This window comes from Chiloscyllium punctatum, chromosome 27, assembly GCF_047496795.1.
Source record: "Chiloscyllium punctatum isolate Juve2018m chromosome 27, sChiPun1.3, whole genome shotgun sequence".
Classification (NCBI taxonomy): Eukaryota; Metazoa; Chordata; class Chondrichthyes; order Orectolobiformes; family Hemiscylliidae; genus Chiloscyllium; species Chiloscyllium punctatum.
In genome coordinates, this window is record NC_092765.1 from 74,997,926 (window position 1) to 75,015,116 (window position 17,191).

Sequence of the window (17,191 nt, forward strand, 5' to 3'; positions counted from 1 at the left end):
GTTACTGTACAGTGGGAGGTATGTCGGGGTGTGATGGTTACTGTACAGTGGGAGGTATGTCGTGGTGTGATGGTTACTGTACAGTGGGAGATTTGTCGGGGTGTTATGGTTACTGTACAGTGGGAGGTATGTCGGGGTGTAATGGTTACTGTACAGTGGGGGGTATGTCGGGGTGTGATGGTTACTGTACAGTGGGAGGTATGTCGGGCCGTGATGGTTACTGTACAGTGGGAGGTGTGTCGGGGTGTGATGGTTACTGTACAATGGGAGGTATGTCGGGCCGTGATGGTTACTGTACAGTGGGAGGTGTGTCGGTCCGTGATAGTTACTTTACAGTGTGTGGTATGTCGGGCCGTGATGGTTACTGTACAGTGGGGGGTATGTCGCGGTGTGCTGGTTACTGTACAGTGGGAGGTATGTCGGGCCGTGATGGTTACTGTACAGTGGGAGGTATGTCGGGCCGTGATGGTTACTGTACAGTGGGAGGTATGTCGGGGTGTGATGGTTACTGTACAGTGGGTGGTATGTCGGGCCGTGATGGTTACTGTACAGTGAGAGGTATGTCGTGGTGTGTTGGTTACTGTACAGTGGGAGGTATGTCGGGCCGTGATGGTTACTGTACAGTGGGAGGTATGTCGGGCCGTGATGGTTACTGTACAGTGGGAGGTATGTCGGGGTGTGATGGTTACTGTACAGTGGGAGGGATGTCGGGGTGTGATGGTTACTGTACAGTGGGAGGTATGTCGGACCGTGATGGTTACTGTACAGTGGGAGGTATGTCTGGGTGTGTTGGTTACAGTAGAGTGGGAGGTGTGTCAGGGGTGTGATGATTACTGTACAGTGGGAGGTATGTCGGGGTGTGTTGGTTACTGTACAATGGGAGGTATGTCAGGGTGTGTTGGTTACTATACAGTGGGAGGTATGTTGGGTCGTGATGGTGACGGTACAGAGGGAGGTATGTCGGGTGAGATGGTTACTGTACAGTGGGAGGTATATCAGGCCGTGATGGTTACTGTACAGTAGGAGGTATGTCGGGGCGTGATTGTTACTGTACAGTGTGAGGTATGTCGGATCGTGATGGTTCCTGTACAGTGGGAGGTATGTCGGGTTGTGATGGTTACTGTACAGTGGGAGGTATGTCGGGGTGTGATGGTTACTGTACAGTGGGAGGTATGTCGGGTTGTGAAGATTCCTGTACAGTGGGAGGTATGTCGGGTTGTGATGGTTCCTGTACAGTGGGAGGTATGTCTGGTTGTGATGGTTACTGTACAGTGGGAGGTATGTCGGGTTGTGATGGTTCCTGTACAGTGGGAGGTATGTCGGGGTGTGATGGTTACTGTACAGTGGGAGGTATGTCGCGCAGTGATGGTTACTGTACAGTGAGGGGAAGGCCGGGGTGTGATGGTTACTATACAGTGGGAGGGATGTCGGGGTGTGATGGTTACTGTACAGTGGGAGGTATGTCGGACCGTGATGGTTACTGTACAGTGGGAGGTATGTCTGGGTGTGTTGGTTACAGTAGAGTGGGAGGTGTGTCAGGGGTGTGATGATTACTGTACAGTGGGAGGTATGTCGGGTCGTGATGGTGATGGTACAGAGGGAGGTATGTCGGGTTCTGATGGTTACTGTACAGTGGGAGGTATATCAGGCCGTGATGGTTACTGTACAGTAGGAGGTATGTCGGGGCGTGATTGTTACTGTACAGTGTGAGGTATGTCGGATCGTGATGGTTCCTGTACAGTGGGAGGTATGTCGGATCGTGATGGTTACTGTACAGTGACAGGTATGTCGGGTTGTGATGATTACTGTACAGTGGAAGGTATGTCGGGGTGTGATGGTTACTGTACAGTGGGAGGTATGTCGGGCCGTGATGGTTACTGTACAGTGGGAGGTATGTCGGGGTTTGATGGTTACTGTACAGTGGGAGGGTTGTCGGGGTGTGATGGTTACTGTACAGTGGGAGGTATGTCGGACCGTGATGGTTACTGTACATTGGGACGTATGTCAGACCGTGATGGTTACTGTACAGTGGGAGGTATGTCGGGGTGTGATGGTTACTGTACAGTGTGAGGTATGTCGGAACGTGACGGTTACTGTACAGTGGGAGGTATGTCGGGCCGTGATGGTTACTGTACAGTGGGAGGTATGTCGGGTCGTGATGGTGACTGTACAATGGGAGGTATGTCGGGGTGTGTTGGTTACTGTACAATGGGAGGTATGTCGGGGTGTGATGGTTACTGTACAGTGGGAGGTATGTCGGGCCGTGATGGTCACTGTACAGTGGGAGGTATGTCAGGCCGTGATGGTTACTGTACAGTGGGAGGTATGTCTGGGTGTGATGGTTACTGTACAGTGGGACGCATGTCGGGGTGTGTTGGTTAATGTCCAATGGGAGGTATGCCGGGGTGTGTTGGTTACTGTACAGTGGGAGGTATGTCGGGTCGTGATGGTGACTGTACAGTGGGAGGAATGTCGGGTTGTGATGGTTACTGTACAGTCGGAGGTATGTCGGATCGTGACGTTTACTGTACAGTGGGAGGTATGTCGGGCCATGACGGTTACTGTACAGTAGGAGGTATGTCGGGGTGTGATGGTTACTGTACAGTGGGAGGTATGTCGGGACGCGATGGTTACTGTACAGTGTGAGGTATGTCGGGGTGTGATGGTTACTGTACATTGGGAGGTATGTCGGGTCGTGATGGTGACTGTACAGTGGGAGGTATGTCGGACCGTGATGGTTACTGTACAGTGGGAGGTATGTCGGGGTGTGATGGTTACTGTACAGTGGGAGGTATGTCGGATCGTGACGGTTACTGTACAGTGGGAGGTATGTCGGGTCGTGATGGTGTCTGTACAGTGGGAGGTATGTCGGACCGTGATGGTTACTGTACAGTGGGAGGTATGTCGGGGTGTGATGGTTACTGTACAGTGGGAGGTATGTCGGATCGTGACGGTTACTGGACAGTGTGAGGTATGTCGGGGTGTGATGGTTACTGTACAGTGGGAGATATGTCGGACCGTGATGGTTACTGTAGAGTGTGAGGTATGTCGGGGTGTGATGGTTTCTGAACAGTGGGAGGTATGTCGGGCCGTGATGGTTACTGTACAGTGGGAGGTATGTCGGGGTGTGATGGTTACTGTACAGTTGGAGGTATGTCGGGGTGTGATGGTTAATGTACAGTGGGAGGTATGTCGGGGTGTGATGGTTACTGTACAGTGGGGGGTATGTCGGGGTGTGATGGTTACTGTACAGTGGGAGGTATGCCGGGCCGTGATGGTTACTGTACAGTGGGAGGTGTGTCGGGGTGTGATGGTTACTGTACAGTGGGAGGTATGTCGGGCCGTGATGGTTACTGTACAGTGGGAGGTATGTCGGGGTGTGATGGTTACTGTACAGTGGGAGGTATGTCGGGGTGTGATGGTTAGTGTACAGTGGGAGGTATGTCAGATCGTGATGGTTACTAAACAGTGGGAGGTATGTCGGGGCGTGTTGGTTACTGTACAATGGGAGGTATGTCGGGCCGTGATGGTTACTGTACAGTGGGAGGTGTGTCGGTCCGTGATGGTTACTGTACAGTGTGTGGTATGTCGGGCCGTGATGGTTACTGTACAGTGGGGGGTATGTCGGGCCGTGATGGTTACTGTACAGTGGGAGGTATGTCGGGGTGTGTTGGTTACTGTACAGTGGGAGGTATGTCGGGCCGTGATGGTTACTGTACAGTGGGAGGTATGTCGGGCCGTGATGGTTACTGTACAGTGGGTGGTATGTCAGACCGTGATGGTTACTGTACAGTGGGAGGTAGGTCGGGCCGTGATCGTTACTGTACAGTGGGAGGTATGGCGGGCCGTGATGGTTACTGTACAGTGGGAGTTATGTCGGGGTGTGATGGTTACTGTACAGTGGGAGGTATGTCAGACCGAGATGGTTACTGTACCGTGGGAGGTATGGCGTGCCATGATGGTTACTGTACAGTGGGAGGTATGTCGGGTTGTGATGGTTAATGTACAGTGCGAGGTATGTCGGGTTGTGATGGTTAATGTACAGTGCGAGGTATGTCAGACCGTCATGGTTACTGTACAGTGGGAGGTATGTCTGGGTGTGTTGGTTACAGTAGAGTGGGAGGTGTGTCAGGGGTGTAATGGTTACTGTACAGTGGGAGGTATGTCGGGGTGTGTTGGTTACTGTATACTGTGAGGTATGTCGGGGTGTGTTGGTTACTGTACAGTGGGAGGTATGTTGGGTCGTGATGGTTTCTGTACAGTGGGAGGTATGTCGGACCGTGAGGGTTACTGTACAGTGTGAGGTATGTCGGATCGTGATGGTTACTGTACAGTGGGAGGTATGTCGGATCGTGATGGTTACTGTACAGTGGGAGGTATGTCTGTGTGTGTTGGTTACAGTAGAGTGGGAGGTGTGTCAGGGTGTGATGGTTACTGTACAGTGGGAGGTATGTCGGGTTGTAATGGTTACTGTACAGTGGGAGGTATGTCGGGTTGTGATGGTTCCTGTACAGTGGGAGGTATGTCGGGTTGTGATGGTTCCTGTACAGTGGGAGGTATGTCGGGGTGTGATGGTTACTGAACAGTGGGAGGTATGTCGCGCAGTGATGGTTACTGTACAGTGGGAGGTATGTCGGGGTGTGATGGTTACTATACAGTGGGAGGGATGTCGGGGTGTGATGGTTAATGTACAGTGGGAGATATGTCGGACCGTGATGGTTACTGTAGAGTGTGAGGCATGTCGGGGTGTGATGGTTACTGTACAGTGGGAGGTATGTCGGGCCGTGATGGTTACTGTACAGTGGGAGGTATGTCGGGGTGTGATGGTTACTGTACAGTGGGAGGTATGTCGGGGTGTGATGGTTACTGTACAGTTGGAGGTATGTCGGGGTGTGATGGTTACTGTACAGTGGGAGGTATGTCGGGGTGTGATGGTTACTGTACAGTGGGGGGTATGTCGGGGTGTGATGGTTACTGTACAGTGGGAGGTATGCCGGGCCGTGATGGTTACTGTACAGTGGGAGGTGTGTCGGGGTGTGATGGTTACTGTACAGTGGGAGGTATGTCGGGCCGTGATGGTTACTGTACAGTGGGAGGTATGTCGGGGTGTGATGGTTACTGTACAGTGGGAGGTATGTCGGGGTGTGATGGTTACTGTACAGTGGGAGGTATGTCAGATCGTGATGGTTAATGAACAGTGGGAGGTATGTCGGGGCGTGTTGGTTACTGTACAATGGGAGGTATGTCGGGCCGTGATGGTTACTGTACAGTGGGAGGTATGTCGGGCCGTGATGGTTACTGTACAGTGGGAGGTATGTCGGGCCGTGATGGTTACTGTACAGTGGGAGGTGTGTCGGGGTGTGATGGTTACTGTACAATGGGAGGTATGTCGGGCCGTGATGGTTACTGTACAGTGGGAGGTGTGTCGGTCCGTGATAGTTACTTTACAGTGTGTGGTATGTCGGGCCGTGATGGTTACTGTACAGTGGGGGGTATGTCGCGGTGTGTTGGTTACTGTACAGTGGGAGGTATGTCGGGCCGTGATGGTTACTGTACAGTGGGAGGTATGTCGGGCCGTGATGGTTACTGTACAGTGGGAGGTATGTCGGGGTGTGATGGTTACTGTACAGTGGGTGGTATGTCGGGCCGTGATGGTTACTGTACAGTGGGAGGTATGTCGTGGTGTGTTGGTTACTGTACAGTGGGAGGTATGTCGGGCCGTGATGGTTACTGTACAGTGGGAGGTATGTCGGGCCGTGATGGTTACTGTACAGTGGGAGGTATGTCGGGGTGTGATGGTTACTGTACAGTGGGAGGGATGTCGGGGTGTGATGGTTACTGTACAGTGGGAGGTATGTCGGACCGTGATGGTTACTGTACAGTGGGAGGTATGTCTGGGTGTGTTGGTTACAATAGAGTGGGAGGTGTGTCAGGGGTGTGATGATTACTGTACAGTGGGAGGTATGTCGGGGTGTGTTGGTTACTGTACAATGGGAGGTATGTCAGGGTGTGTTGGTTACTATACAGTGGGAGGTATGTTGGGTCGTGATGGTGACGGTACAGAGGGAGGTATGTCGGGTTGAGATGGTTACTGTACAGTGGGAGGTATATCAGGCCGTGATGGTTACTGTACAGTAGGAGGTATGTCGGGGCGTGATTGTTACTGTACAGTGTGAGGTATGTCGGATCGTGATGGTTCCTGTACAGTGGGAGGTATGTCGGGTTGTGATGGTTACTGTACAGTGGGAGGTATGTCGGGGTGTGATGGTTACTGTACAGTGGGAGGTATGTCGGGTTGTGATGGTTCCTGTACAGTGGGAGGTATGTCGGGTTGTGATGGTTCCTGTACAGTGGGAGGTATGTCTGGTTGTGATGGTTACTGTACAGTGGGAGGTATGTCGGGTTGTGATGGTTCCTGTACAGTGTGAGGTATGTCGGGGTGTGATGGTTACTGTACAGTGGGAGGTATGTCGCGCAGTGATGGTTACTGTGCAGTGAGGGGAAGGCCGGGGTGTGATGGTTACTATACAGTGGGAGGGATGTCGGGGTGTGATGGTTACTGTACAGTGGGAGGTATGTCGGACCGTGATGGTTACTGTACAGTGGGAGGTATGTCTGGGTGTGTTGGTTACAGTAGAGTGGGAGGTGTGTCAGGGGTGTGATGATTACTGTACAGTGGGAGGTATGTCGGGTCGTGATGGTGATGGTACAGAGGGAGGTATGTCGGGTTGTGATGGTTACTGTACAGTGGGAGGTATATCAGGCCGTGATGGTTACTGTACAGTAGGAGGTATGTCGGGGCGTGATTGTTACTGTACAGTGTGAGGTATGTCGGATCGTGATGGTTCCTGTACAGTGGGAGGTATGTCGGATCGTGATGGTTACTGTACAGTGACAGGTATGTCGGGTTGTGATGATTACTGTACAGTGGAAGGTATGTCGGGGTGTGATGGTTACTGTACAGTGGGAGGTATGTCGGGCCGTGATGGTTACTGTACAGTGGGAGGTATGTCGGGGTTTGATGGTTACTGTACAGTGGGAGGGTTGTCGGGGTGTGATGGTTACTGTACAGTGGGAGGTATGTCGGACCGTGATGGTTACTGTACATTGGGACGTATGTCAGACCGTGATGGTTACTGTACAGTGGGAGGTATGTCGGGGTGTGATGGTTACTGTACAGTGTGAGGTATGTCGGAACGTGACGGTTACTGTACAGTGGGAGGTATGTCGGGCCGTGATGGTTACTGTACAGTGGGAGGTATGTCGGGTCGTGATGGTGACTGTACAATGGGAGGTATGTCGGGGTGTGTTGGTTACTGTACAATGGGAGGTATGTCGGGGTGTGATGGTTACTGTACAGTGGGAGGTATGTCGGGCCGTGATGGTCACTGTACAGTGGGAGGTATGTCAGGCCGTGATGGTTACTGTACAGTGGGAGGTATGTCTGGGTGTGATGGTTACTGTACAGTGGGACGCATGTCGGGGTGTGTTGGTTAATGTCCAATGGGAGGTATGCCGGGGTGTGTTGGTTACTGTACAGTGGGAGGTATGTCGGGTCGTGATGGTGACTGTACAGTGGGAGGAATGTCGGGTTGTGATGGTTACTGTACAGTCGGAGGTATGTCGGATCGTGACGTTTACTGTACAGTGGGAGGTATGTCGGGCCATGACGGTTACTGTACAGTAGGAGGTATGTCGGGGTGTGATGGTTACTGGACAATGGGAGGTATGTCGGGGTGTGATGGTTACTGTACAGTGGGAGGTATGTCGGGACGCGATGGTTACTGTACAGTGTGAGGTATGTCGGGGTGTGATGGTTACTGTACAGTGGGAGGTATGTCGGGTCGTGATGGTGACTGTACAGTGGGAGGTATGTCGGACCGTGATGGTTACTGTACAGTGGGAGGTATGTCGGGGTGTGATGGTTACTGTACAGTGGGAGGTATGTCGGATCGTGACGGTTACTGTACAGTGGGAGGTATGTCGGGTCGTGATGGTGACTGTACAGTGGGAGGTATGTCGGACCGTGATGGTTACTGTACAGTGGGAGGTATGTCGGGGTGTGATGGTTACTGTACAGTGGGAGGTATGTCGGATCGTGACGGTTACTGGACAGTGTGAGGTATGTCGGGGTGTGATGGTTACTGTACAGTGGGAGATATGTCGGACCGTGATGGTTACTGTAGAGTGTGAGGTATGTCGGGGTGTGATGGTTTCTGAACAGTGGGAGGTATGTCGGGCCGTGATGGTTACTGTACAGTGGGAGGTATGTCGGGGTGTGATGGTTACTGTACAGTTGGAGGTATGTCGGGGTGTGATGGTTAATGTACAGTGGGAGGTATGTCGGGGTGTGATGGTTACTGTACAGTGGGGGGTATGTCGGGGTGTGATGGTTACTGTACAGTGGGAGGTATGCCGGGCCGTGATGGTTACTGTACAGTGGGAGGTGTGTCGGGGTGTGATGGTTACTGTACAGTGGGAGGTATGTCGGGCCGTGATGGTTACTGTACAGTGGGAGGTATGTCGGGGTGTGATGGTTACTGTACAGTGGGAGGTATGTCGGGGTGTGATGGTTAGTGTACAGTGGGAGGTATGTCAGATCGTGATGGTTACTAAACAGTGGGAGGTATGTCGGGGCGTGTTGGTTACTGTACAATGGGAGGTATGTCGGGCCGTGATGGTTACTGTACAGTGGGAGGTGTGTCGGTCCGTGATGGTTACTGTACAGTGTGTGGTATGTCGGGCCGTGATGGTTACTGTACAGTGGGAGGTATGTCGGGGTGTGATGGTTACTGTACAGTGGGGGGTATGTCGCGGTGTGATGGTTACTGTACAGTGGGAGGTATGTCGGGCCGTGATGGTTACTGTACAGTGGGAGGTATGTCGGGGTGTGATGGTTACTGTACAGTGGGAGGTATGTCGGGGTGTGTTGGTTACTGTACAGTGGGAGGTATGTCGGGCCGTGATGGTTACTGTACAGTGGGAGGTATGTCGGGCCGTGATGGTTACTGTACAGTGGGAGGTATGTCAGACCGTGATGGTTACTGTACAGTGGGAGGTAGGTCGGGCCGTGATCGTTACTGTACAGTGGGAGGTATGGCGGGCCGTGATGGTTACTGTACAGTGGGAGTTATGTCGGGGTGTGATGGTTACTGTACAGTGGGAGGTATGTCAGACCGAGATGGTTACTGTGCCGTGGGAGGTATGGCGTGCCATGATGGTTACTGTACAGTGGGAGGTATGTCGGGTTGTGATGGTTAATGTACAGTGCGAGGTATGTCGGGTTGTGATGGTTAATGTACAGTGCGAGGTATGTCAGACCGTCATGGTTACTGTACAGTGGGAGGTATGTCTGGGTGTGTTGGTTACAGTAGAGTGGGAGGTGTGTCAGGGGTGTAATGGTTACTGTACAGTGGGAGGTATGTCGGGGTGTGTTGGTTACTGTATACTGTGAGGTATGTCGGGGTGTGTTGGTTACTGTACAGTGGGAGGTATGTTGGGTCGTGATGGTTTCTGTACAGTGGGAGGTATGTCGGACCGTGAGGGTTACTGTACAGTGTGAGGTATGTCGGATCGTGATGGTTACTGTACAGTGGGAGGTATGTCGGATCGTGATGGTTACTGTACAGTGGGAGGTATGTCTGTGTGTGTTGGTTACAGTAGAGTGGGAGGTGTGTCAGGGTGTGATGGTTACTGTACAGTGGGAGGTATGTCGGGTTGTAATGGTTACTGTACAGTGGGAGGTATGTCGGGTTGTGATGGTTCCTGTACAGTGGGAGGTATGTCGGGTTGTGATGGTTCCTGTACAGTGGGAGGTATGTCGGGGTGTGATGGTTACTGAACAGTGGGAGGTATGTCGCGCAGTGATGGTTACTGTACAGTGGGAGGTATGTCGGGGTGTGATGGTTACTATACAGTGGGAGGGATGTCGGGGTGTGATGGTTAATGTACAGTGGGAGATATGTCGGACCGTGATGGTTACTGTAGAGTGTGAGGCATGTCGGGGTGTGATGGTTACTGTACAGTGGGAGGTATGTCGGGCCGTGATGGTTACTGTACAGTGGGAGGTATGTCGGGGTGTGATGGTTACTGTACAGTGGGAGGTATGTCGGGGTGTGATGGTTACTGTACAGTTGGAGGTATGTCGGTGTGTGATGGTTACTGTACAGTGGGAGGTATGTCGGGGTGTGATGGTTACTGTACAGTGGGGGGTATGTCGGGGTGTGATGGTTACTGTACAGTGGGAGGTATGCCGGGCCGTGATGGTTACTGTACAGTGGGAGGTGTGTCGGGGTGTGATGGTTACTGTACAGTGGGAGGTATGTCGGGCCGTGATGGTTACTGTACAGTGGGAGGTATGTCGGGGTGTGATGGTTACTGTACAGTGGGAGGTATGTCGGGGTGTGATGGTTACTGTACAGTGGGAGGTATGTCAGATCGTGATGGTTAATGAACAGTGGGAGGTATGTCGGGGCGTGTTGGTTACTGTACAATGGGAGGTATGTCGGGCCGTGATGGTTACTGTACAGTGGGAGGTGTGTCGGTCCGTGATGGTTACTGTACAGTGTGTGGTATGTCGGGCCGTGATGGTTATTGTACAGTGGGTGGTATGTCGCGGTGTGATGGTTACTGGACAGTGGGAGGTATGTCGGGCCGTGATGGTTACTGTACAGTGGGAGGTATGTCGGGCCGTGATGGTTACTGTACAGTGGGAGGTATGTCGGGCCGTGATGGTTACTGTACAGTGGGAGGTATGTCGGGCCGTGATCGTTACTGTACAGTGGGAGGTATGTCGGGCCGTGATTGTTACTGTACAGTGGGAGGTATGTCGGGGTGTGATGGTTACTGTACAGTGGGAGTTATGTCGGGGTGTGATGGTTACTGTACATTGGGAGGAATGTCAGACCGAGATGGTTACTGTACCGTGGGAGGTATGGCGTGCCATGATGGTTACTGTACAGTGGGAGGTATGTCGGGTTGTGATGGTTAATGTACAGTGCGAGGTATGTCGGGTTGTGATGGTTGCTGTACAGTGGGAGGTATTTCGGGTTGTGATGGTTAATGTACAGTGCGAGGTATGTCGGGTTGTGATGGTTAATGTACAGTGCGAGGTATGTCAGACCGTCATGGTTACTGTACAGTGGGAGGTATGTCTGGGTGTGTTGGTTACAGTAGAGTGGGAGGTGTGTCAGGGGTGTGATGGTTACTGTACAGTGGGAGGTATGTCGGGGTGTGTTGGTTACTGTATACTGTGAGGTATGTCGGGGTGTGTTGGTTACTGTACAGTGGGAGGTATGTTGGGTCGTGATGGTGACTGTACAGAGGGAGGTATGTCGGTTTGTGATGGTTACTGTACAGTGGGAGGTATATCAGGCCGTGATGGTTTCTGTACAGTGGGAGGTATGTCGGACCGTGAGGGTTACTGTACAGTGTGAGGTATGTCGGATCGTGATGGTTACTGTACAGTGGGAGGTATGTCGGATCGTGATGGTTACTGTACAGTGGGAGGTATGTCTGGGTGTGTTGGTTACAGTAGAGTGGGAGGTGTGTCAGGGGTGTGATGGTTACTGTACAGTGGGAGGTGTGTCGGGTTGTGATGGTTACTGTACAGTGGGAGGTATGTCGGGTTGTGATGGTTCCTGTACAGTGGGAGGTATGTCGGGTTGTGATGGTTCGTGTACAGTGGGAGGTATGTCGGGGTGTGATGGTTACTGTACAGTGGGAGGTATGTCGCGCAGTGATGGTTACTGTACAGTGGGAGGTATGTCGGGGTGTGATGGTTACTATACAGTGGGAGGGATGTCGGGGTGTGATGGTTACTGTACAGTGGGAGGTATGTCGGACCGTGATGGTTACTGTACAGTGGGAGGTATGTCTGGGTGTGTTGGTTACAGTAGAGTGGGAGGTGTGTCAGGGGTGTGAAGATTACTGTACAGTGGGAGGTATGTCGGGGTGTGTTGGTTACTGTATAATGGGAGGTATGTCAGTGTGTGTTGGTTACTATACAGTGGGAGGTATGTTGGGTCGTGATGGTGACGGTTCAGAGGGAGGTATGTCGGGTTGTGATGGTTACTGTACAGTGGGAGGTATATCAGGCCGTGATGGTTACTGTACAGTAGGAGGTATGTCGGGGCGTGATTGTTACTGTACAGTGTGAGGTATGTCGGATCGTGATGGTTCCTGTACAGTTGGAGGTATGTCGGATCGTGATGATTCCTGTACAGTGGGAGGTATGTCGGATCGTGATGGTTCCTGTACAGTGGGAGGTATGTCGGGTTGTGATGGTTACTGTACAGTGGGAGGTATGTCGGGGTGTGATGGTTACTGTACAGTGGGAGGTATGTCGGGTTGTGATGGTTCCTGTACAGTGGGAGGTATGTCGGGGTGTGATGTTTACTGTACAGTGGGAGGTATGTCGCGCAGTGATGGTTACTGTACAGTGGGAGGTATGTCGGGGTGTGATGGTTACTATACAGTGGGAGGGATGTCGGGGTGTGATGGTTACTGTACAGTGGGAGGTATGTCGGACCGTGATGGTTACTGTACAGTGGGAGGTATGTCTGGGTGTGTTGGTTACAGTAGAGTGGGAGGTGTGTCAGGGGTGTGATGATTACTGTACAGTGGGAGGTATGTCGGGGTGTGTTGGTTACTGTATAATGGGAGGTATGTCAGGGTGTGTTGGTTACTATACAGTGGGAGGTATGTTGGGTCGTGATGGTGACGGTTCAGAGGGAGGTATGTCGGGTTGTGATGGTTACTGTACAGTGGGAGGTATATCAGGCCGTGATGGTTACTGTACAGTAGGAGGTATGTCGGGGCGTGATTGTTACTGTACAGTGTGAGGTATGTCGGATCGTGATGGTTCCTGTACAGTGGGAGGTATGTCGGATCGTGATGGTTCCTGTACAGTGGGAGGTATGTCGGGGTGTGATGGTTCCTGTACAGTGGGAGGTATGTCGGGTTGTGATGGTTCCTGTACAGTGGGAGGTATGTCTGGGTGTGATGGTTACTGTACAGTGGGAGGTATGTCGGGTTGTGATGGTTCCTGTACAGTGGGAGGTATGTCGGGGTGTGATGGTTACTGTACAGTGGGAGGTATGTCGCGCAGTGATGGTTACTGTACAGTGGGAGGTATGTCGGGGTGTGATGGTTACTATACAGTGGGAGGGATGTCGGGGTGTGATGGTTACTGTACAGTGGGAGGTATGTCGGACCGTGATGGTTACTGTACAGTGGGAGGTATGTCTGGGTGTGTTGGTTACAGTAGAGTGGGAGGTGTGTCAGGGGTGTGATGATTACTGTACAATGGGAGGTATGTCGGGGTGTGTTGGTTACTGTATAATGGGAGGAATGTCAGGGTGTGTTCGTTACTATACAGTGGGAGGTATGTTGGGTCGTGATGGTGACGGTACAGAGGGAGGTATGTCGGGTTGTGATGGTTACTGTACAGTGGGAGGTATATCAGGCCGTGATGGTTACTGTACAGTAGGAGGTATGTCGGGGCGTGATTGTTACTGTACAGTGTGAGGTATGTCGGATCGTGATGGTTCCTGTACAGTGGGAGGTATGTCGGATCGTGATGGTTACTGTACAGTGGGAGGTATGTCGGGTTGTGATGGTTACTGTACAGTGGAAGGTATGTCGGGGTGTGATGGTTACTGTACAGTGGGAGGTATGTCGGGCCGTGATGGTTACTGTACAGTGGGAGGTATATCGGGGTGTGATGGTTACTGTACAGTGGGAGGGTTGTCGGGGTGTGATGGTTACTGTACAGTGGGAGGGATGTCGGACCGTGATGGTTACTGTACATTGGGATGTATGTCAGACCGTGATGGTTACTGTACAGTGGGAGGTATGTCGGGGTGTGATGATTACTGTACAGTGTGAGGTATGTCGGAACGTGACGGTTACTGTACAGTGGGAGGTATGTCGGGCCGTGATGGTTACTGTACAGTGGGAGGTATGTCGGAGTGTGATGGTTACTGTACAATGGGAGGTATGTCGGGGTGTGATGGTTACTGTACAGTGGGAGGTATGTCGGATGGTGACGGTTACTGTACAGTGGGAGGTATGTCGGGGTGTGATGGTTACTGTACAATGGGAGGTATGTCGGGGTGTGATGGTTACTGTACAATGGGAGGTATGTCGGGGTGTGATGGTTACTGTACAGTGGGAGGTATGTCGTGCCGTGATGGTCACTGTACAGTGGGAGGTATGTCAGGCCGTGATGGTTACTGTACAGTGGGAGGTATGTCTGGGTGTGATGGTTACTGTACAGTGGAACGCATGTCGGGGTGTGTTGGTTAATGTCCAATGGGAGGTATGCCGGGGTGTGTTGGTTACTGTACAGTGGGAGGTATGTCGGGTCGTGATCGTGACTGTACAGTGGGAGGAATGTCGGGTTGTGATGGTTACTGTACAGTCGGAGGTATGTCGGATCGTGACGGTTACTGTACAGTGGGAGGTATGTCGGGCCGTGACGGTTACTGTACAGTAGGAGGTATGTCGGGGTGTGATGGTTACTGGACAATGGGAGGTATGTCGGGGTGTGATGGTTACTGTACAGTGGGAGGTATGTCGGTACGCGATGGTTACTGTACAGTGTGAGGTATGTCGGGGTGTGATGGTTACTGTACAGTGGGAGGTATGTCGGATCGTGACGGTTACTGTACAGTGGGAGGTATGTCGGGTCGTGATGGTGACTGTACAGTGGGAGGTATGTCGGACCGTGATGGTTACTGTACAGTGTGAGGTATGTCGGTACGCGATGGTTACTGTACAGTGTGAGGTATGTCGGGGTGTGATGGTTACTGTACAGTGGGAGGTATGTCGGATCGTGACGGTTACTGTACAGTGGGAGGTATGTCGGATCGTGATGGTTACTGGACAGTGTGAGGTATGTCGGGGTGTGATGTTTACTGTACAGTGGGAGATATGTCGGACCGTGATGGTTACTGTAGAGTGTGAGGTATGTCGGGGTGTGATGGTTACTGTACAGTGGGAGGTATGTCGGGCCGTGATGGTTACTGTACAGTGGGAGGTATGTCGGGGTGTGATGGTTACTGTACAGTGGGAGGTATGTCGGGGTGTGATGGTTACTGTACAGTTGGAGGTATGTCGGGGTGTGATGTTTACTGTACAGTGGGAGGTATGTCGGGGTGTTATGGTTACTGTACAGTGGGAGGTATGTCGGGGTGTGATGGTTACTGTACAGTGGGGGGTATGTCGGGGTGTTATTGTTACTGTACAGTGGGAGGTATGTCGGGCCGTGATGGTTACTGTACAGTGGGAGGTGTGTCGGGGTGTGATGGTTACTGTACAGTGGGAGGTATGTCGGGCCGTTATGGTTACTGTGCAGTGGGAGGTATGTCGGGGTGTGATGGTTACTGTACAGTGGGAGGTATGTCGGGTTGTGATGGTTAGTGTACAGTGGGAGGTATGTCAGATCGTGATGGTTACTGAACAGTGGGAGGTATGTCGGGGCGTGTTGGTTACTGTACAATGGGAGGTATGTCGGGCCGTGATGGTTACTGTACAGTGGGAGGTGTGTCGGTCCGTGATGGTTACTGTACAGTGTGTGGTATGTCGGGCCGTGATGGTTACTGTACAGTGGGGGGTATGTCGCGGTGTGATGGTTACTGTACAGTGGGAGGTATGTCGGGCCGTGATGGTTACTGTACAGTGGGAGGTATGTCGGGGTGTGATGGTTACTGTACAGTGGGAGGTATGTCGGGGTGTGTTGGTTACTGTACAGTGGGAGGTATGTCGGGCCGTGATGGTTACTGTACAGTGGGAGGTATGTCGGGCCGTGATGGTTACTGTACATTGGGAGGTATGTCAGACCGTGATGGTTACTGTACAGTGGGAGGTATGTCGGGGTGTGATGGTTACTGTACAGTGGGAGGTATGTCGGGCCGTGATGGTTACTGTGCAGTGGGAGGTATGTCGGGGTGTGATGGTTACTGTACAGTGGGAGGTATGTCGGGTTGTGATGGTTAGTGTACAGTGGGAGGTATGTCAGATCGTGATGGTTACTGAACAGTGGGAGGTATGTCGGGGCGTGTTGGACACTGTACAATGGGAGGTATGTCGGGCCGTGATGGTTACTGTACAGTGGGAGGTATGTCGGGGTGTGATGGTTACTGTACAGTGGGAGGTATGTCGGGGTGTGTTGGTTACTGTACAGTGGGAGGTATGTCGGGCCGTGATGGTTACTGTACAGTGGGAGTTATGTCGGGCCGTGATGGTTACTGTACAGTGGGAGGTATGTCAGACCGTGATGGTTACTGTACAGTGGGAGGTAGGTCGGGCCGTGATCGTTACTGTACAGTGGGAGGTATGGCGGGCCGTGATGGTTACTGTACAGTGGGAGTTATGTCGGGGTGTGATGGTTACTGTACAGTGGGAGGTATGTCAGACCGAGATGGTTACTGTACCGTGGGAGGTATGGCGTGCCATGATGGTTACTGTACAGTGGGAGGTATGTCGGGTTGTGATGGTTAATGTACAGTGCGAGGTATGTCGGGTTGTGATGGTTAATGTACAGTGCGAGGTATGTCAGACCGTCATGGTTACTGTACAGTGGGAGGTATGTCTGGGTGTGTTGGTTACAGTAGAGTGGGAGGTGTGTCAGGGGTGTAATGGTTACTGTACAGTGGGAGGTATGTCGGGGTGTGTTGGTTACTGTATACTGTGAGGTATGTCGGGGTGTGTTGGTTACTGTACAGTGGGAGGTATGTTGGGTCGTGATGGTTTCTGTACAGTGGGAGGTATGTCGGACCGTGAGGGTTACTGTACAGTGTGAGGTATGTCGGATCGTGATGGTTACTGTACAGTGGGAGGTATGTCGGATCGTGATGGTTACTGTACAGTGGGAGGTATGTCTGTGTGTGTTGGTTACAGTAGAGTGGGAGGTGTGTCAGGGTGTGATGGTTACTGTACAGTGGGAGGTATGTCGGGTTGTAATGGTTACTGTACAGTGGGAGGTATGTCGGGTTGTGATGGTTCCTGTACAGTGGGAGGTATGTCGGGTTGTGATGGTTCCTGTACAGTGGGAGGTATGTCGGGGTGTGATGGTTACTGAACAGTGGGAGGTATGTCGCGCAGTGATGGTTACTGTACAGTGGGAGGTATGTCGGGGTGTGATGGTTACTATACAGTGGGAGGGATGTCGGGGTGTGATGGTTAATGT